The sequence below is a fragment of the Diabrotica undecimpunctata genome, chromosome 9, assembly GCF_040954645.1.
Source record: "Diabrotica undecimpunctata isolate CICGRU chromosome 9, icDiaUnde3, whole genome shotgun sequence".
NCBI lineage: Eukaryota > Metazoa > Arthropoda > Insecta > Coleoptera > Chrysomelidae > Diabrotica > Diabrotica undecimpunctata.
This window is the reverse complement of record NC_092811.1, coordinates 34,722,760-34,746,453: the sequence shown is the minus strand read 5'-3', so window position 1 is coordinate 34,746,453 and position 23,694 is coordinate 34,722,760. Positions and strand designations below refer to the sequence as shown.

Here is a 23,694-nt window from a genome sequence, read left to right as displayed (position 1 = left end):
TTAAAGAGCATTTCTATCTCATGACAGATTGTTCCAACACTGCTTCAGGTGGTGTACTATTTCAAATGAAGGATGGTTCGGAACATCCAATAGCTTATACCAGCAAAAAGCTCAATAAAGCACAGAAAAATTATTCCACCACAGAGAGAGAACTTCTTGCAATTATCCATGGTCTTGATGCCTTTCGGTACTATCTTGAGGGTCGTAAGTTTACTATCATCACAGATCATAGTTCTTTATTATGGTTACATTCCATGAAAAATCCGTCACAACGTTTATCCCGTTGGATTTGTAGGCTTTCTGTCTTTGATTATAATATTGTTCATCGCAAAGCCAATGGTGTTGTGGTTGCAGATGCGTTGTCACGTACATTCGATATCAATCTTTTAGATCTGTCCACTTTATCTCCAGATAATTGGTATCGAAAGATGATTCATAATGTCACCCAAGAACCTACTAGATATCCTGATTTCAAGGTAGAGAATAATATCCTGTATAAACATGTAATCAGTCCAGTTGAGTCTTTATCGAATATGTCTGATTGGAAAATAGTAGTCCCAACAGAAAATAGGGATGAAGTCTTGAGAACTTTTCATGATGATGTGACATCAGGTCACTTTGGTTTTTATAAAACATTTAGTAAAATAGCTGAGTTATATTACTGGCCTGGTCTGCGCAACTCAGTTAAGAAATACATCTCTAGATGTAGAGTTTGTGCAACATGCAAGCCGAGTAACCTACCTCAAGCTGGATTAATGGGTTCGTTTAGGAACATTAATTTTCCTTGGCAAATGATCTCTTTAGACCTTATTGGACCGTATCCCCGTAGTTATTCAGGTAATACGTATTGTTTGGTTGTTGTAGATTACTTCACCAAATTTCCTTTAGTTTGCCCTCTTCGTAAGGCTACAACTCCAGCTATTTTGAAGTTCTTAGAGGAGCAAGTGTTCTTACTATTTGGTATTCCCCAAATAGTATCATGTGATAATGGTCCACAATTTATTTCTAAAGCCTTTAAAGATCTTTTAAGTAAATATAAGGTCCAAAAGATATTCTACAATGCAGCTTATCATCCGCAAGCTAACCACACTGAACGTGTAAATCGTAGCATTGTTACTGCTCTTCGATCTTACACTTACACTGATCATAGAGCTTGGGATCAGTACATTCATTCAGTTGCTCAAGCCATTCGAACTTCTGTTCATGAAACCACTCAGTGCTCTCCAGCTTATGTTAATTTTGGTAGGCATGTTCCATTGTCAGGTGATTATTTCGGTTTAATTTCTGAAAATTCAACAACTCTTCCTCAAATTTCTGAGACACTTCACCGTATGGAAGATCTCCAAAACTTACCTCCAATATTCGCTGACATTAGGAAGAAGTTGAAAGCTTCTTACCATAGAAATCAGCATCAGTATAATTTGAGGAAACGAGATTTGCGATTTTTTGTGGGCGATCGAGTTTTGAAACGGAATTTTGTAAAATCAAATAAAGGTGATGCCATTTCTGCTAAGTTTTGTCAGAAATATGTTCCCTGTACTGTCGTTAGGGTAATATCTCCTTTAGTATATGAATTAAAAGACAATTCGACAAATAGACGAATTGGTCAATTTCATATAAAGGATTTACTCCCTGATAATACAACAGATGAGGCAACATCTTCATCTTCAGAGGAAGATTAACTTAATGTCTATTAAGTTAACTTATTCCTATGAGTGTTATTGTTTTGGCTCGGTTTGGTTACGATTTGATATTTTCTTAGATTTTTGTTATTAATCACCAGATTTGATATATCTACAGCTTATACTTTGATTAGTATCTGTTTATAATTAGTTAAAATTATTAAGGCCATTAGAGTGTTTACTTATATTAGATGTTGCATTGGTATGGAACTAAATATTGTAATGCTACTATACTGTGCTATATGTTTATGTGTTGTATAACCTATGTTCCCATTTTGCTTACTTGTTTTGCCAGGTTGGAAAGAATGTTGTAATTTTTTTATGGATTTGATTCCGTTTATTGGTCATGATCAAGTTATATAGGAACACGTATCTGAATTTGCTATGTGGGATGGTTTTTTTTTTATGTCATTAGGAACTTATATAGACAATCATTATGCATAATTTTAGAACACTCCTATATTATATAGACTATTCTGCCTGTGTATAGGTGAATGAATACGTGGGTTCGAAGTTTTAGTTCAATTGTTGGCCTCAGTTGTTCAATGAATTTCGGAATTCACCATTTTCATGACAAGTTGCACAGGTATCTAGGCAGTAGAATGTCTTCCATAGACAGTAAATTATTGTTAATGTTAATTAGGATTTGAATATTTAGCTTTAATCCTTAATATTTACAGACTTTGGTCTAATAACAGAATTGTTCCTTAGCTGATTTATTATTCTTACTGATATAGTTTACTCAATCCATAACATATTTCCTTTACAGCTAGCATGTTTAGATTACAGTTATGGATAGTGATTCCATATTTTGGCGACAAATGACCATTTATAGTTATTTTCACTTCTTTCCTTAGGCACTTATCTATATTTTGGTATATTGAACTAGGAATTATCCTGTTCTCTTTTATTAATATCAGAACGAATTATAAATCTGCAGTTTCTTCAGAAATTGGTCTACTCGTTCTTGATGTTCTGTTTTGTTATTACTTCTACCTTAACTCTTACTATTTTGCTATAGTTGTTAGAGTTACTGGCACATTAAACTCTTTTTAGTGCTCTTATGTTAGATATTCTTATAAATTTGTTGTAGCTACCTGCTATAGTTATCGAGTATCAGCATAAGTTAATTTTGTTGTTTTTTCTAGTTTTATTTTTGGTCTTTATTTTGGATCCCAAATGTACTGATGGCAGATCATCAGGATGGAATCGATTTTATGGCTGTCCTTTTGTTTAAGCCGTTAGTCCCACATTTTGATCCAATAATTTATTTGATGAATTTTAAGGTTAGGCACATATTACCGGATGTGGGTATATGTGGACCTACCATATTTGGTTTATTTGGTTATAGTGTGAATTGGGTCATTATTTGCCTGATTGATTATCTTTGGATATGCTACTTTATAAATCTGTTGTCCACTGTATGGTCAGTTTTGGATTTACCATCCAATTCGACACTTATATTGTTGTCTATACATTTGGTATTTTTTATTGTTACTTATATTGTTTTATATAAGTACGTTGGTACTTTTATTATTACTTATTATTGTGTATCGGTCCACCCATTTGCCTGATTGATTATTCCTTGGATATGCTCTTCTATAAATCTGTTGTCCATTGATGAGTCAATTTTGGAACCAGGGTCCGATTGCACATTATTTTGGATTATTTGCATTGAGTATTTGTAGTACTAGTCTATACTATGCTATGTTAAAGCTTTACTTTAATTTTACTCTAGATAGTATGTGACTTTGTACTTAGTTACATGTGGGTATCTTTATATGAAACCATATCTTTGTTTCTACATCACTCATAATCTGTGGTTAATGATAATCGTGTGAATCGATGTAGATTGTTTTGGAAGTATTTTAGTGAGTTAATATAGTTTAAAAGCTGTACTTGGCAAATTGTTGCCATGGCTATAATTTTTATATATAAGTTTATTTTTTTCTCGATTCTTGATTGCTCCACATATGGTTGAAGTATTGGTTAACCTACATCTAGCCAATCAGTCAAGTAAAAAAAAAAAAAAAATTTTTTCACTAAAAATTTTTTTCTCCAAGTAAGAGGGGAATGTAACGAGTCCGTTACTTAAATAATCGTTTACCTTCTTTTTGTGACTGGAATCTTTTAATTTAGTTCTAAATTAAATTCATATTGAAATATTCTTAAACTAAATATTTAAATAACTCCCAGTGAATATTATTTTCTGAGGTTGGCATTAAACTGCGCCCTCAGCGGCGAAATTCTGAAAGTACATTTATTCTGCGACGTGTAAAATCTCAACTTGTCACTTGTTAACTGGATGTGAGTGAATAAACATCTCAGAGTAGAGCGGCTGGGAGTCCATTTTCCCGAATTTAGTTTAAGTTTATTTTTTATGTGAAGAGCTGTTATTTTAGAAGAAACCATTTGAGTTATTTTGTTGTTTTGTACGAGGATATTTTCAGTTGGATCACCCTAGCCGGTAAGATAACATTACAAATAAATTATAAGGAAAAATCCTTTACATCATCCGCCATTGTTAGCAAAATTCAGACCTATTTTAATTTCGTCTTTGATAGTTATTTCATATATTTGATACATGTTATATTTCACCTTATTTCATTAAGGAAAAGTTTTATACCTAAATAAATTATAAGTATTAGATTCTATATCTATCTCAAATTTTATTTCCTTTCAAGAGTTAAAGCGAACAATTATTTATTTCAATTTCATACCGTTTAGACCGGCTAATATTTCTTTTTTTTCTATTCTATAATATATATAGATCATGTTTCCCGTTAAAATTATCTATTTAATATATCCATACATTATAAAAACATTGTCACACCATTCGAAGGTCACTATTTACCGAAAACCATTAAGGTTTTTATTTCAATAAGGTCACTTGCTGACATTTTTTGTATCGCCTTCCAAGGTTGATAACCCTTGTGTTTTTCCTTAACTTTTGTATGTACAAAAAACATGGAGTAACACAACTGTTTTTTTAGCCTACTCAAGAATCCAGTTACAAGTCAGGGGAAGAATTATTTTTTTTAGTTGGGGTTATACTTAATAAAGATAAGGGGAAGGAGTTTCAAGTTGGTTTTTTTATGGGAAATTAAGAAGCAGTTTAAAGGGACGTATTTGTCCAATAGTACCTGATCCAGGGAATACAGGTTTGGTATCTTGTTACCACCTGAGTCCAGTTCTCCACTCTTCGAGGGAAACCGACAGGAAGAACTGACTTATTTTTTTTTATTATCATTCAATTACTTTAAATAATTTTTTTTATGTCCTCTTCAAGGTTTAACTTTTGGTTCAATTTTTAATAACAAAAACTATCCTTAATAATAAATATTTTCAATTTTTTCTAAAAAAAACATTTACCATTGTAATTTAATTTAATTATTTATTGTTTACCAAGGGATGAGGTTATAACTCTCCCTTGAATTTCTCATTGTTAGGTTATTGTGAGCACACATATCCCGGAGAATTTTTACTTAAAAACCTAAACAATTTTTGAACGAAAACTAACTATTAGTGAGTAGTATATAATTATATTTATTATTTATACATTATTTTTGGATCTAACTTTTGTCACAATTTGAAATTTTTAAGGGGTATATCAGGGGTAAATTGTTTTATAATTATTCAGGGATTTTACTGTAAATATAGATAAGTTAATTGTATATAAGAGGTGATGGGTCATATATAAGTGTTTAAAATAGTCTGTACATAAAATTGGTATTTATTAAAGTTGGGTTAAAACAATTCAATATTTCAATCAGTACCTATCTTTCATATTTCAGCAATACAAGATATCTCGGAAGAAAACATTTAACTTCCTGGCGCCCAAGCATTCACTAGAGCAACTTTTACTTTTCATCTGTTTATTTCTTGGTGGGTTTTTCGTCATTAGTTCTTATATCTTACGGTCTCTGTAGGGCATGCAAATTGGCCGAATCCTTCTTTGAGTGTCAAGTGGTCATTCTCCTGCATAGTCGCTAGCCAACACTTAATTCTGTTATATTTTAAAATTCATATTTACTTCATAAAATTCATATTTATTTCTTTTACATAACTTATTTCTATCTAATCCCTTCCATCTTCCGTTATTCCCCATATTAGTTCGTTGGTGTATCAAGGTGCATTTTAGAGTTCACCCTTTTGCTACACTGGATAGAGTCACCCAGACTTCCTCTAGCACAATTGTTGCTACATTAACATATTTTTGTTACAACACTTGTTCATAGAGAAATATAGATTATGTTTTAACAAAAGTTCTTGTATATTGTATAAATGTGTACAAAATAAAATTGTGTTTAAAGTATCTGTTGCAAAATGTAAACAATAATGTTAATTATAAGAGAAGGGATATTTAAATTTTGTGATTTATTTTAAAGTTTATAAATATTCGCATTATTATATATGCTGATATGATATTCATAAAGATAGCAGGGACGCAGCAAGGACTGAATATGTATATTGAAAAACTTTTGAAATGAGATCTGACTGACAATTATATCAAACTTCCAACCTTACCAAATAAAAATCATGTAAAGCGTGTTGCCTGTATTTATCATTTTGGCATGTATTATTTATCCAAATAATATTATTTTGCAAACAAATAGGAATAAACTCATATATCTCAATAAATTGTCTAATAAATCACTCAAAACAGCAATAAGTTGTGTAGTAATAGGCCACATGGAAAAGAAGAGGCGTGGCACGATGAAGTTAGACAGATAGAGGTTAAGAGGTTAGCATAAAAAGATGTAACGTGTATATTGTTAATCTTATTCTTTTATTAAATATAATATTTAATAAAAACCGAGTATTATTATTACATGGCGCAGTCAGTACAAGAGCCAAAAGTACAGTTATCCAGAATGGAAGGAAAAGTGCCAGAATCCATGAAATTCGAGGAGAACCTTCATGAAAATTTTAGACGGTTTTACCAAAATTTTAAAATGTATCTTATTGCAACTGAGAAAGATGACAAAGCCGATAGAGTAAAAATTGCTTTGTTTTTAAATATGATTGGACCAGAAGGAGTTGATATATATAACATTCTCAAAATACCAGAACCGAATAAATTTGATAGTGTCATATCAGAATTTAAGAAATATTGTGCTCCCAGAAAAAATAAAACATATGAACGTTTTGTATTTAATAAAAGAATTTAAGCTGCAGATGAACCTTTTGATAGTTATCTTAGTGATCTAAAAAAGTTGATACAAAGTTGTGAATATGACAAACAGGAAGATAGCATATTGACAGATAGGTTAGTTTTAGGAACAAATAGTCCATCAGTTCAAGAAAAATTATTAAATGCTTAAAAGTTAACGCTTGAAACAGCAATAGAGATATGCAGAAACTCTGAAATAACAAAAAAGCAGTTAGAATCTGTAAGAAACAATGAAAGTTTGGAAGTAAGTGCAGTAAAAAATAGACAAGACAGTGGAAATACACAAAGTGAGTTAAAATTTTTGTGTAGAAAGTGCAAACGTAAACATGTAGCTGCCCAGTGCCCAGCGTTTGGAAAAAATTCCTTTAAATGTTGTGCAGCAAATCACTTCAGTAATGCGTGTTTTGCTGAAATGTCCAATCAGCAAAGATATAAAAGGCAAAATGTTAAAATAGTTAAAGAAATTAGAAGACATGACGAGAACATTGATGGCTCTTCAACAGATGATGACATGCATGTGCATACCGTGAAAGGAGTTGGGGCAATCAATAGTAGAAGTCGTAATCAGTGGATCGAGGTAGTCAACATAAACAACCAAGACATTGAGTTCAAGATGGACACTGGATCAGAAGGTAATATATTACCCAGTGATATTTTAAAAGTCGTATTCAGAAACAGTAAGTACAAAATTGAAAAGTGTAATACTATATTAGAAGCTTATGGAGGTACACGTTTGAAAACTTTAAGGAAAATTACTTTAAATTGTAAGAGGCTGGATAGGAATTATAATTTAGAATTTGTAGTTGTAGATTTAAAAGTCCAGCCAATTTTGGGTTTAAAAACATGTTATTCTTTTGACTTAATTAAAGAAACACAGAGTGTAAATGTTGATGAGGAACTTACTAATAAGGAACAATTATTACTAGAATATAAAGATGTATTTGAGGGAATGGGCACATTCACAGGTTTTTGTAAAATACAATTAAAAAATGATAGTGTTCCAGTAGTTAGACCAGCTAGAAGAGTACCATTTACTATAAAAAATAAGCTAAGAGAGAAATTAGGTAAATTAGAAAGTAGAAATATTATATCCAAAGTAACAGAAGCATGTGAATGGGTTAATAATATAGTTATAGTTGAGAAGCCAGATGGTTCACTGCGTCTGTGTCTAGACCCTCAAGAGCTTAATAAATGTATTGTTAGGAAATATTTTGAAATTCCTAGTTTAGAGGAAATAAGTTCGAAACTGTCAGGAAAAAAATATTTTTCAGTATTAGATTTCAAAGATGGCTTTTATCAAGTTAAATTAGATAAAAAATCTAGTTCCTTAACAACATTTGCAACTCCATTTGGGTGTTACAAATTTCTCAGATTACCATTCGGTCTAAATCTGGCCCCAGAATATTTTCAGAAATTAAATTGTAAAAATTTTGGTGACATTGAAAATGTTATTATATATTTTGATGATCTATTAATTGCATCTGATTCCATGGAGGAGCATGACAAGAACCTTAAAAAAGTGTTTAATAGAGCTAGGGAAATGGGTGTAAAGTTTAAGAAATCAAAATTTCAGTTTAGGCAAATGACAGTGAAATACATTTTTAGTGAAGATGGTATGAAAATAGATAATGATAGACTGAGGGCTATAAATGACCTAAAAAACCTGTCAAACAAGAAAGAGCTTCAAAAACTACTGGGTGTGGTAAATTATGTACGAAAATTTGTCCCGAAATTGGGTGAGATTGCAAGCCCACTGTATCAATTACTGAAAAAGAATGTTATTTTTCAGTGGCTTGGAGTTCACAGTAAAGCACTGGAAGTGATAAAACAGGAACTTGCTAAAAATATATCTCTAAAGAATTTTGATTTTAGTAAAGATATTGTAATTCAAACAGATGCGTCTCAGTTTGGTTTGGGATGTTGTCTAATGCAAGGTGGAAGACCTGTTGCTTATACTTCTAGAGGTTTAACAGGTACTGAGGAAAATTATGCTGTTAAGAGTTATTAGCCGTAGTGTTTGCATGTCAAAAATTCCACAATTATATTTATGGTCGCTCTGTAAAATTCATAACAGATCACAAACCTAATGTAAGTATCATGAGTAAGCAAATAAGTCAAATTAGTTCTCCTAGGTTGCAGAGGCTAAAACTGAAGCTACTGAAATATGATATACAAATTCAGTATGTACCTGGTAAATATTTACATATTGCTGATTATTTGTCTAGAAATGTTAGTGATGAAAGTGCAGAGAATGATGCCGATATGAATGAAATGGTGCATTCACTAGAAAAGCATTTAAGAATGAGTGATACTAGAAAGATTCAGTTTTAAGCAGAAACAGTAAAAGATAATGTACTGAGTAAAGTCATTGAGTGTTGTCTGAGAGGGTGGAAGAATACAAAGTATGAAGGAGAGATGAAAGTTTTTCACGAGTTAAGAAATGAGTTGTTTGTTAATGATAATCTTTTATTTTTCAATGATAGAATTGTTGTACCTAAAGTTTTGCGAAAAGAGATGCTTCAAATTGTACATGAAGGTCATTTTGGTATAAATCGTTGAAGAGATCGAGCAAAAGATGTCTTATTTTGGCCAGGGATGAGTGTGGATATTGCGAATGAGATACAGAGTTGCAAAATTTGTGAAAAGTATAGGTATGCAAATAGTAAAGAGCCATTAATATCTCATGATGTCCCGGAATTGCCATTTCAAAAATTGGGTGCTGATATTATGGAACATGGTGGCAAAGCTTATTTGGTTGTTGCTGATTATTTAACGAAGTGGCTAAAAATAATTCCTATAAGAGGTAAACAATCGTCTGATGTTATAAATGCACTCAAGCAGATTTTTGCAACACATGGTATACCAGATGTAATTATAGCTGATAATATGCCTTTTGGATCGTATGAATGCAAAAAGTTTGCAGATAAATTTGAGTTTAAATTTCAAACTAGTAGCCCCCATTACCCTCGATCGAATGGTTTAGCTGAGAGGTTTGTACAGATATCTAAAAATATTATTAGAAAATCAGATGACATGTGGGTTGCTCTAATAAACTATCGTAATACTCCTGTTACTAATCTCAAAAGGTCACCAGCTCAACTTTTATTTGGCAGAAAACTAAAAACTAAATTACCAGTTGTTGAAAAGCAAAATGATAATATCAAAGAAGTTAGGTCAAAATTAGAAGAAAGAAATAATACTTATAAAGGAATATTATGATAGACAGACAAGAAATAGGCCCGAATATAAGCAAGGTGAAAATGTGGTATACAAAGATAATAATCAATGGAGTCCGGCTGTTATTGTCAATAAACATGAGTCTCCAAGGTCTTATTTAATTGATAATGGTAAAAATGTCTTACGTAGAAACAGCTATCACCTGCGTAAGTCAAAAATTGATCATGATATTAGGCAGACTCAGAATTTAAGTGATGACAATGATAATACACCTAGTTGTAGTAAAGCTCAGAGTTCTAGCAGTTCAGAGTGTGACACTGACATGAGCTTGAGACCATCACGTACTATCATACAGCCTGCCAAGTATTCTGATTATATTTTATATTAGTACAGTTTACTCACAGACCACTAATAACTAGACATTTCACGCAGGTAGCTCAAGGTCAAACTAAACTAAATGTCATTTGTAGTACCGATACAAATCTTAAGATGTCGCTATACTCTGTCTATAGTCTATACTCTGCAGTTTAGGTTTAGAACCAAACTAAAAATTATAACTGTCAATCGCAAATTGTCAGTAGTTGATTAGCGTCAATATAATCAGATTTCGGATGGTTATTATTCGTCTAAATTGTTTGATTTAATGGTTATTATTGCAAAAAAATCAAACTAAACTTGGTTTAATATCTCTGGGTTATTGTTAGCATCAACCTCAAATTAGTTTGTGTTTTAAATGTTCCTGGACTTCAAATAGTATTTTGCAGATCAATAATAACTAGTTAAATATAGTTTTTCACAATAAATGTTGTATCCTACAATGTATCAATGCGTCAACAATTAGACATGCCTTTCCAAATTCTGCTAAAGAGATTATACGATTTAGGAAGTGGCTTAGTGTTTTAAATAATCCTAATTTTGATATGATGAATTCCACAATTCCACTACAGTTTTTAAAACAAAACGAATATGCCACAGCCACTTTGAAGATAAGTTTGCTTTTACAAGGAGTCATAGCTTGTACCAAAATGCAATTCCCGAGAACAAATAGCTGATTGATTTTAGATTCCTGCTCTAATCTACATCCCAGAAGTATTTCAATGTTGTACGCGGAAGCAAATGTAACAGAAAGTAAGTAACCCTGTAATTAATAAAAAGTATGTAAAAAGTAATTAATAAAAATTATTTTATTTGAAGTGAATCATGGTATAAATTATTATATTAACTTTTTATTTTAGTTAAAAGTTCTTCAACAAGTAGAGATGCACAATCTACAATCTATGTACAAGTAACTAAAGTATTTGTATAAATATATATTTCAGTATCACCTGCAGCAACTAAAACTATGCAATTTGCAATTTGTGTATTTTATTATCTTTTATTTTGTGATATTTACGATTTAAATTTTGTTGTTATTTTTCTGACTTTTTGTAAGCTTTGTCCATAAAATTGTACAATTCTCAGTAGTAATAAAGCATATTTCTATTGTATTCTAAATTTATGTATGTACAAAGTTGTTTTATATGTATTAAATAAATAAATAAATTATTTTTTGCCTTATTTTTTCGTAAATGGTATCGTGTATATTTTAATTTAAAAATAATTTGCACATTTTAAAATTTTAAATGCAATTTTTTTTTTAAATACCAAATTATATTTAAATATTTTAAGCTTTATATAAATTTTCCCATCAAAATTAAATTTTGAAATTCCCGCGTAATTTCCTGCTTGAATTAGTTCCCATACAAATCTCTTGGAGCGCTGAATTTCATATCTAACTAAAGTATTGTCGTGAAGCATCTAGAGGTAGGTGATCTGTGAGTTTACTCTGATTGTATTTTGTATTAGCATAGTTTTTTTTTGTATGATTAAAGTTTGTTAAAAAAAAATGTAAAAGGGGAAATGTAGTAATAGGCCACATGGAAAAGAAGAAGAGGCGTGGCACGATGAAGTTAGACAGATAGAGGTTAAGAGGTTAGCATAAAAAGATGTAACGTGTATATTGTTAATCTTATACTTTTATTAAATATAATATTTAATAAATACCGAGTATTATTATTACAAGTTGGAAATTAAATGTAGAAAGTTTGTTAAAAAAATATATTTTACAAATAAAGTTATTAATGTACGCGCATTTTTAATTTACAATTTAATTGGGTAAAATATATGTATAGTTTTGTAAATTTTGACATTTTAACAGCAGTGGTCAAGTCACAAAATGGTGGTTTGTTTATTTTTATACCAAAAAAGTATAAAACGTCATTATAAATATTAGAATTATTAGTGATCCTAGAAATTGTATGTCTTTTTAACAAAAACGTTAAGGATGTCACTTTGGCTGTTGTTGTCAAAAGCCTCTCAAATTTGGCAATATGTCTGCTTTGTATTCAAAAAGTGTACTAGGTCAATCCTTCAACACCAAGTTGTAAAATATGATATAGTTCCTTTATCACCTTTATCGAAGCATAGGTTAAGCATTGTTAAAAGAAAAATTCTCGTTCTTGATTTAGACGAAACATTAGTACATTCGCATCATAATGGAGTCGTTAGACAAACAGTAAGACCAAAAACTCCGCCTGATTTTGTATTAGATCTTGTAATTGAGAGGCATCCTGTGCAATTTTTTGTGCATAAGAGACCACACGTTAACTATTTTTTAGATATTGTTTCCCAATGGTATGAATTAGTAATTTTTACTGCTAGTATTGAAGTATACGGTACAGAAGTAGCTGATAGATTAGATGCTGGTACAGGTATTCTATCCAGGAGATTTTACAGGCAACATTGCACTCAAGAAATGGGTTCCTTTACTAAAGATTTAAGTACTGTAAGCAATGATCTTTCTAGCATTTTCATAATAGATAATAGTCCTGGTGCATATAGAGCATACCCCAATAATGCAATTCCTATAAAGTCATGGTTTTCTGATCCGTCAGACATAGCATTGCTTAATCTTCTGCCATTACTAGATGCTCTCAGGTTCACATCAGATGTAAGATCTGTATTGTCGAGAAATTTACATTTACACAAACTAGGATAGAACATATTATGAGTCCGCGTGTGAAACCTATTCAAAGTTTTGTTCTAGTTATATACTAATCAGCAGAAGAGTAAATATTAGTTTATTTATTAAGAGAAAAAATGTTTTTTTTAATAAACAGATAACTATATAATTTGTGTTTTACTTAATATCATCATATTATCATCCTAATTTTATAAATAAATGAGAGCACAGTAGTTCGCTCCCGATGCCAAAAATCCCATTTAATTATACAGTGTGTCAATGTTAAAACTTACAGAGGGCTATATCTCACGAATAAAAGCTGATATCGAAATATTCTTGAAACCGTTTCTAGAATAGTAAGGGGGAACTAAAATGACATAAAAGAGAACTTGCCCCTATTAACCCCCTATGCCCCACCCACCACAACCAAAAAAGTTTAAATTGCAAACCCCCACTTGTGACGTATCATTGAAAAGACTATCAAAAATGCTATCCATTAGTATAAATAGGTTTTTGTTGAACTACAGATTTGTTAAAAATGTCAATTAAGTAAATGTTCAAAGTGAGTTCCGTTGTTTTTTAAACAATAATGCAGTATATTTTCAAATTACGCACGAACTTTGGCAAATGTTGTTCTAGTAATACCGCGACATGCTTGCGTAATTTTTCCCGCAATTCCCCAAATACTCAGATTGAGATTTATAGACAATTGACTTGAGGCAACCCCATAGAAAAAAAAGTCAGGTGGCGGTAAGTCTGGTGAGCTCTGTGGCAACTCAATAGGACCTCTCATTCCAATTCATCTGTTTGGATAATTAGTAACCAACTAGAGCTGCATAGTGGGGAGGTGTTCCATCTTGTTGGAAGTGCAGCAAATCTTCGTCTAGAGCTAAGTTGCCTTGATTGTCCCTTTGGTTCTCTAATTCATGCACAATTAAAGGTTCGATTGTGTTTTCCAGCAAACCAAGATAAATGTCGCCACTTAATTGCCTGGTATGAACAATGGTCCAATTATAGCATCGCCTAATATTCCTGCCCAAACATTCAGTTTTTCAGGATATTGAGTGTGACCTTCTCTGAATAGATGCGGGTTCGCATGACACCAGTACCGACCAGTGGCGGATCCAAGGGGGGGGGGGGGTTCACGGGAGTCATGACCACTCCCAAAACAAAATTAAATATCAATCAAATAATCTTAAAAAAAATAATTTAAAACCCATCAACCCTATAAGCAGGAAGTCAAGAGTTGAAATGATTCAAACTCATTTATTGTAGGAGTAAGTGTAGAATTACACGGAAGCGTTTCTAAATTACGCTTAAAAAAAATCAACAATTCTGAATACAGTAATACCTCGATTAACAACCTGACTTTCGCGAATTCAGAGTTACGCGATTTTCAAATTTTGACAATTCGTCATTTGAGTGCCAGAGAATCGTTCGATTATCGATGAGATAGAATTACCGCCCACACATTATTGCTCATTCAATGTACATGACATGACTTTTCGCACGAAATCAGCACATTTTTATTTTTTATTAGGTATTTCTTATTTTCAGTTTTGTCTACGAATTAGTTGTTTGTAATTTTAATATGTACTATAATTGTTGAGACCGTAATAAAACCGTAATAGTTGTTCTATGTTTTTATATCCAACTAACCCACAGGAAATAACTAGTATAGTAGAAAGTTTTAAATCTAAACACAGTTGTGGTTTTAATTAGATTTCCCCTAAGTTATTAAAACAATGCATTCATGCTTTCGCAGATTCACTGACGAATATTTGTAACGCCTCTTTTCAACAAGGAATATTTCCTAGTATGTTTAAACTATCTATTGTAATCCCTTTATTCATAAGTGGTGATATAGATGACATTAATAACTATCGTCCCATAAGTCTCTTATCTGCGTTTTCGAAGATAATAGAAACTCTGGTTTATACTAGAATGAACGCATTCCTAAAAAAGCATAGTGTATTGCATAATTTTCAACATGGTTTTACATCTTCTAAGTCTACAACTACAGCTCTTGCAAATTTCGTCAGCTTAGTGTTGGATGCTTTTTAAAGACGAGAGAAGGCATGTGGTTTATTTCTCGATTTGTCCAAGGCTTTTGACACTTTGGATCATAATTTGTTGCTAATAAAACTTGAGGGGATTAGTATTTGTGGTGTAGTTCTAAAATGGTTTACTTCCTACCTAGAGAATAGATAACAAAAAGGAAAGGTAACATCTAATGAACTTGTAAATGAATCAAACACATTGGATATCCATTATGGTATCCCTCAGGGTAGTGTATTGGTTCCTCTACTTTTTATAGTATTTATTAATAATATAGCTTTGGTAACTAATTCACTGACTGGGGTTAACATCATCAGTTATGCGGATGATACCAACATTCTAGTCACAGGAACGTCTGATCAAAATTTGTAAAATAAAACTACACAGATACTATCTACCATCAACATTTATTTCTTATCCAACAAATTAGTTTTGAATGAAGAGAAATCAAAGTATATGATTTTCACGTCAAATAATTTATTTAACCATCAATCCACTATAGAAGCAGCAATAGATAAAACAGACTGCGCGAAGTGGCTGGGGGTACTTCTAGACAGTAATTGTAAATGGTCAAACCATTTCTAATTTTCTAATTTCTAATTTGAAATTCAGATTAAGTAGCGCATGTTATGCATTGAGAATTCTGTCACGTCTCTTTCATACATCAATACTAAAAACAGTATACTTTGCCCATTTTTACTCAATAGCCAAATATGGCATTAAAGTCAATACAAATATGTATTTCCTGACGCTAATTCCAATAATTCCAATAGCTTTTCATCTTTCCGTCTTACTTCGCTGATTTCTGTGACGTCCCAACGGCAGTTATATATCGCTATATAAAGCGTTATTGTTTCATTTGAGTAGCAGTTTAGACTCCGCAGAATCTTATTGATCCTGAAAACTACCCAGTTAAGGGCCCTTTGGGTCTACGAAGAAAAATGTAAATATATGGAAAACTGGAAATAAATACCACCAGGACAAGAAGTAAATTGACCAGTGAGTGTGAAAACTGCACGATAAGAAATGAGAAGAACAAAATTAAAATTCAGACAGAAATTTTTTAATTTAATTTTAAATAAAAATTTCAATTTAATTTCAATTTTTGGGGTTTTTTAATGTTTGAATAAAACGAGTAAAGGCTGGATCGATGCAATGAAAAATACAAATAGAAAAATTAAATTTTGTACTAGTAATGATGTTTGTGCTTGTAATAGAACGCAAACAACCTTGTTTCTGGTTGAGTAATCGTTGGCAATGGCACTAGACAGAAAGGCGCCGAACTGATATTTTTCCGTATGTCTGTACGTCGCAAACAACAGTTTAGATAGTTTTAGCTTTGAGTACAATATTTGATTTAAAATTAACAGAAATGTAGTACAACTGTCTGTTATATGCGGCTACGATGCAATATTTTCCAACTCATAATGCAGTATTTTGTTTTAAAGCTTGGATTTATCATATCACAAAATACATACAGGATGTACATAAAAATGGTAATTTTCAACCTAGTTTTGTATTTGATAGCTTTGTTTATCAATTTATACGAATAAGTATGTGTCTATAATACATAATGATCCGGTCTCAGAGACCCAGCGTAATATATAGAAAAATTTATTCTGTAATTATTAGAAAGTTAATTTAAGGTTTTTTTGTAACAGGACATCTGGCTGTATATATTGCAAAGAGTTCTGTCAAAATAGTATTACTACTCGCTGGTTTATATTTGTTTTATTTCATCTTTTATTACAAAGGCAGATGCTACAAAATGTCCTGTCTTAGATAGTAGCACAACAGACGTTGGTGATATTTGAGTCATACAAAATAAACGAGGACGCGTTGCTCAGAATCGGAAGAGATGTGGTCGTGGTTTTTTTGGATCATTCTTACTTGCTCAGAAACAAAAAAAAAGTAAAAAATGTTTTTTTTGTAAGAAACCAAGAAACTTCAAAACCAAAATAAATATACAAACACAATAAACCGTAAACAATATACATTTTAATAATATAATTTGCTTATGGAGGGCTAATAGCGGAGACTAAACAATTACTGGGCTTAGAGGTAGGTTAAGCCAAAAATTTGAAACGTTTGCGAACGGGTACTCGTGTTTTCGTTGAAGAGCAAGGTCGTGGATAAGGATTCTTTTTTTAAGAATCTTTGCCCTTCTGGGCAAATACTAAACAAGAAGATTTTTAAACTATTTAAAATTAGGACGCTGTTTAAAAAAAATCCTCCTGCTGCTTAGAAAGAAAGGTTTATGGGTTTTCTTGCCTTAGATTTGAACAAGAAACATTGTCCCACAAAATTTAAATAATCTAGATCCTATCCTTGGGAGACACAAACTGAAGGCTGGACAAAACGTGTCTCACCAAAACTCATGGAATTAAGGGAAACTTTGTTGGTTTTTCAAAACCTCACAAAAACGATCTTTACTCGCTCAGACTCAGATGCCGCCTTTGAAGTTTGTCAGCACGCGAACGCCATGTTTTAAACGGAAACATAGACTCGAAATATGCCTTTGAAATGACCTTTAGAAGAATTATGAGGGTTTCCTGAGAAGTACTGAGAAAAATAGGTAAAGAGAAAGAAGTTGAACTTAAATTAAAGAAAGAAAGCTACAGTATCTCGAACATGTGATGCGGGGCGAGAAGTATGGCATCCTGCGACTCATAATGCAAGGAAAGATAGATGGCAGAAGAAGCATAGGAAGAAGACGAATTTCATGGCTTAAGAACCTGAGAGAATGGTTTGGATGCAGCTCAAAACAACTATTTAGAGCTACTGCTTCAAAAATTAAAATAGCTATGATGATTGCCAACCTCCCTAGCGGAGATGGCACCTGAAGAAGAAGAATAGACTGAATTGAGAAATTTGTGACAAGTTACGACAGATCTGTAATTTAAATTTTTAGAGATTAATAATTTAGAACACTTGAAATAATTTAATCTGTTCTTCAGCTAAAAGTACGAATAAAATAATGCATATTATGTCTATAGTTGCCGTAAATAAATGAAACCGGGTTAATTTTTCTATGCACACCAGATAAAATGTCTCTGAACAGCACTGGTTCCGTTTAAAACATGGCTGATTCCGTCTGCGCGAACGAGATGCGCGTACTTATTTTTTCAAGCAGAGTGGGCATTCTTTTTGCAAATTTTTATGTTTGGTAATTGTCCCAATGTCACTGTCAATAACAATTTGAACTAATTTTCAGGACATCCGATCTACTATTTCGTTTTACCTTAGTGTTCTGTGGTTTTACCCAGAATAATTATTCCGCTGTCGATTTCACAATGTAGAACGCTCGAAAGGTTATACTTGGAATAAACTCAAGTATAAGTTATACTCAGAATAATTATTCTCCAATTTCTACTTGGATTGTAGAACCGGCCCTAAAAGTACACAGAATAAAAAGACTTCAACCGGCAACTAACTGTAATAGAGGCGAAGTATTATAAAATAAATAGAGCAAAATACCGACTAACTTAACATAAAGTCTAAGATTTAACGAGTAATTCTATCGGTTTAAGGCTGATAGTAAACACTGTAATTAATCGATACTCGCACCGGAAAAGAAAACAAGTTTAAATAGATTTTCTCGGCGTTTAAAACCGATAAAACAACGTTTTTCTATTTTTATTAAATTTGGAGCGGAAAAATGTCGAATTTATCATCTTATCTAAAACTACAGTAACTTTGAAAGGATTTAAAATAAAATAAACTTGATGTTCGACAGGAAAAATGTCTCACATTTTATGTCAAATATAAAATGATGATATATTATTGTTGATAAAATAAAGGCAGAGAAGAAAAAGAGAAATCTAAATATCTTACTGTATAATAATTTGTGTACATAAAATTTGTCAATTTGTTAAACGGTAAAGTAGTATTTTTTCAAATATTTGTTTGTTGCATTTAATTATGTAAAGTACCTATTTGTCGGTTTTATCGAAAAAATTATGTACAGATTGGAATTGCCCAGTATTAAGTTTTTCGTTTATAAACAATTTAAATTTCTATTATTCTAACAACGAATTGTGAGTGAAAGTGGGTAGACAATGCATGGGGGTTTTATGGAGATTGTTAGCAGAGATTAAGATCGAGGCAAGACAAATATTTAGAAATCGGAGGGTAGAATTTCCTAGGAACAGATGATTACGACGGGAAATTCAAATACTTTCAAAGGCTATTTTTGTTGACCAATAAAAAGGAAGGAATGTTTCAAAGGCTATTTTTGTTGACCAATAAAAAGGAAGGAATGTTCATTAAGAGAAGGTGGTTGCATCAGAGGAGAAATTTTGGAAAAGGAAAAAAACAGCAGTGTGTTCGAGATAGTAGATAGGAGCAGTTGGTGACTTAGAAAAAAATAAAAAGTGTCGGTCTAAGTTAAACAAAAGCTTTTCTGGCATCCGTAAAAGTTGAAAAATAAACTATTTTTTTAAAAAGACAGAGACAAAGAAAATTTAAAACTTAACGATTTAACAAAAACTGTGAGATTTGACATACAGCAATGCCTTTTCATTCCACTCGTGCATAGTTTTGTAGCCTTCTACAATCGCCAACTTTGGAGTTTTAATCTAACAGTCTACGACTGCAGTGATGGCATAACTTGCTGGTACCTTTGGCATGAAGTTATAGCTGACAGAGGTGCTAATGAAGTTGGCTCATGTACATATAAATTTATTTCTGAAGCTATAAAACTTGTTGGGAAAAAATTGACCATATACTCAGATACATACGGTGTTCAAAACAAGAATAATCATGCAGCTGCTATTTGTAGGGTAGCCCTGTAAAGTTCCTAACTTGAAAGAGTTTAACCATAAATTTTTGGTAGCAGGCCACACGCGCATGAACTGTAATGTAATATATCACACACCCTTAGTGAAAAAAAATTAAATAGCTTTTGCTAGAAAAATTCATCATCCTCATGACCGGGCTCAACTTATACAAAGCACTGGTAAGAAACGCCCATTTGTGTTGACAAAGATAAATCAAGATAGCTTGTTTGACTTTGCTAAGCTGCTAAAAACCGACCTTTAGCAGCGCTTTATAAAAAAAAAACCTAAAATAATTTACTATAAAAATTCCTTATGCCTTAATCAACAGTTTTAATGCATTAGTTTTAAAAGAAGAGGCAAATAAACCAGTAGCAAAATTGACCCTACTTAACGTTATTCTGGACAAAGGCCTATACCTAAGAAGAAAAAATGAGCTCCTTAACCTGCTTTCATACATTTCACTAGTATTTGAAAGCAACCCTGAAAGAGTTGCTTTCATCAAGTTCTCGTAGACACATCGTCTCAGGCCCAGCAACTTCAAGTGGAGTCATACGTTCCCATGTTACCAAATCCACTGGTAACTTTAACATCATAATATTTACTACCATATAATGTAAACTAAATTTAAACAAACAATTTTTAACGGGTTTTTACCCACATATTTAGTGGCTCAATACATGTATACTTAGTGCACTGATGATGGAATATTGATTCCGAAAACGTTTTGTGGTATAGCCCGATTGGGTTTTTAAATTATATACCTTTTATAAAGGATTTTTAATAAAAATTTTTGTTATATATGGTATACAGCCAACTACAGGAACTTAGATTCTTTGTGGATTTCAATTCTATAAAGATTTAACTAACCTCAAATCAAGCAGAAGATACCAACCTTGATCAGATTCCTGATGAAGAAAATGAAGAAATAGTGCAACTAGTTGACAAAAGAAAGAAAGTAAATGTGAAAAGCACGACAAAAATGACAGCTGTCCAAAACAATAAAATAAAGAAAGAAACTGACAGGAAGAGGGAAAAAATGTAAATACTAATCTATAAAATTTCAAAAAATATATTAATGTGATATCAAGAATTTGAATTTTAAAACTTTAAAAAATATATATACAGGGTGAGTCATGAGGAACTTTACATACTTCTACCATATGTAGAGTCCCTCAGGGAGCATATAATGTGGCCACTAAAAAATGTCAACTCCTCTTCTTTATTAATTAACAGGGTGATTTGTGTAATTGACCATTTATTTCATTTTACTGTAGTGTTTATACGGCTCATTTGATTTTTTTAATTTTTGCATGATACAGTACACTACTATCAAGAATTCGACTGGTATTAGCTAAACTAAAAAATTCCAGGACTGGCTTTGGAAAAATTATTACACCCTGTATAATTTTTTTTTAAAATGCAATAAGTGATTTTCAAACTACATAAATAGCCAATGAAAACGACATATGCGACAATGTTGTCGCACTTTTATTAAATTTTTAGTGAACGATCAAATCTTACCAAAAATAGACCAACCATAATGAAGTATCAAATTATAAGGTATTAATTTAAACAAATGTTATAAATTTCAAACATTTTAATTAAAATGAGTTCCTACAACATAATCTAATACGTAGAAAATTACATGTGTGGGCAGAAGAAAATCCCCATGCTATTCGAGAACGTCGTTCTCAGTTAAGGTTTTCGGTTAACGTGTGGATTGGTGTCATAAATAACCAATTAGTAGGTCCTCACTTTTTTGATGGTCCTTTAACAGGGCAGGTCTATTTGAACTTTTTACAAAATATTTTGCCGAATTTGCTTGCCAACGCGAACGTTGCTATCCGAGGGATGTATTTTCAGCATGATGGGGCACCCTCACACTTTTTACTGGCAGTGAGACAACATCTCAATAATGTTTATGGCAACAAGTGAATAGGACGTGCAGGTCCTATTTCGTGGCCTTTAAGATCCCCTGATTTCAATCCCGTTGATTACCATATTTGGGGACAATTGAAGCAACTAGTTTACGCAGTGAATATTAATAACCGACAACAATTAATTGATATAATTATACATTGTTGTAATACTATTAGAAACGATCTCCAGAGTATCCGTAATTCAATACGTCAATTAACAATTCGGCAACAAAAATGTGTACAGGCTGCAGAGTTCCATTTCGAAAATCTATTTTGAATTATTTTTATTTTGTTACCATTATTGTATCTTTTCCAGTTCTAATTTATGGGTTTATCATAACTATGTACATATTTTTAGTTTTTTTTTTAAATTGTTCTTCGTTATTGTTAGTAGTTACTGTTTTTTGTTATGCAGTGACTCAGTTTATCATTTCAATTAAAATGTATGAATGTAATGTAATGAAATTTATAACATTTGTTTAAATTAATTACCTTATAATTTGATACTTCATTATGGTTGTTCTATTTTTGGTAAGATTTGATCGTTCACTAAAAATGTAATAAAAGTGCGACAACATTGTCGCATATGTCGTTTTCATTGGCTATTTATGTAGTTTGAAAATCACTTATTGCATTTTAAAAAAATATATACAGGGTGTAATATTTAATACGAATCCCTAAATTAATTTTTCTAAAGCCAGTCCTGGAATTTTTTACTTTAGCTAATACCAGTCGAATGCTTGATAGTAGTGTACTGTATCATGCAAAAATTTAAAAAATCAAATGAGCCGTATAAACACTACAGTAAAATGAAATAAATGGTCAATTACACAAATCACCCTTTTAATTAATAAAGAAGAGGAGTTGACATTTTTTAGTGGCCACATGATATGCTCCCTGAGGGACTCCACATATGGTAGAAGTATGTAAAGTTCCTCATGACTCACCCTGTATAAAACATTATTAAAATTTTTGATTTATGATTTATATCACACCTTTCAATTTTGTTATCTCAGGTTTTACTCGTGCTTCAATATCTATACTTTATAGCTGATGGGTTAGGTCCAAATCTTTATTTATACGTCCATGGGTCCAAAGAATAACGGAATAAAACAACATAATATGATATGAAAATAATGTAATAAAATAAACTGATTAAAATACCTTCAAAAATTATTAGCATACAATGTTTATCAAACAAAATTCGTTCTACGTACGTGAACCTTTAATAATGCATGGATAATATAATACAATTACAATCTAAAATCCAGCTTATTATTCTACATAAACAAATAAAATAATATTCAGTGTTCTTCCTAATGCAATTTTGATAGGTATATCGATTGTACCAAGAAAAATTTTTATGAATTATCCAATTCTCTCCACAGCTCCGTGTCCCCTCTCAGAACAAATTTGATCTCCTTCGACTATCGACAACTTATTCACACGTTACTAAACTGATATAATAATATTTGACCCAAAATTCTCAAATTGAATATATTATGAATGTTTCTCCCGTTGAAACGCTTCCTCTGCCTTGAGTTGTCCAATTCCCCATTCTATACAAAATTAACTATCAGTTCTCAGCAGCCTTCTATGTAATTGGCAATATTAAACAAGATATTGCAATTTAGTGTCTTCAATGCTCTCCTTCGAATGCACGTACATTTCCAATAATACCAGCCTCTTTTCCTCTCGCCAAACTTAATCTCTCGTTCCAAAATAAACAGCGATACGTAGAATACAAGTAGGAAAAGTTTACTTACAAATTTGTACCAGATCAACTATCGTCGGACACACTTACTTCAGCAACTCACAACTTATTCTTTATCACTTACTACCCTTAGAGACCAATTCTAAAACCAACCATTCACTTTAAGAAACTGGAACTAACTAAACTAACTCT

At 31.8% G+C, this 23,694-nt stretch overlaps 1 protein-coding gene and 1 pseudogene across 2 annotated transcripts in view; one reads left to right on the top strand and one right to left on the bottom strand.

Annotated features, from left to right (window-relative positions):
* LOC140449818 (dynein axonemal heavy chain 1-like) overlaps positions 1-23,694 on the bottom strand; it is a 1,063,244-nt gene that overhangs the window by 699,209 nt on the left and 340,341 nt on the right. The gene's annotated exons all lie outside the window — the stretch shown is intronic.
* LOC140449377 (CTD nuclear envelope phosphatase 1A pseudogene) lies at positions 12,303-13,151 on the top strand (annotated as a pseudogene).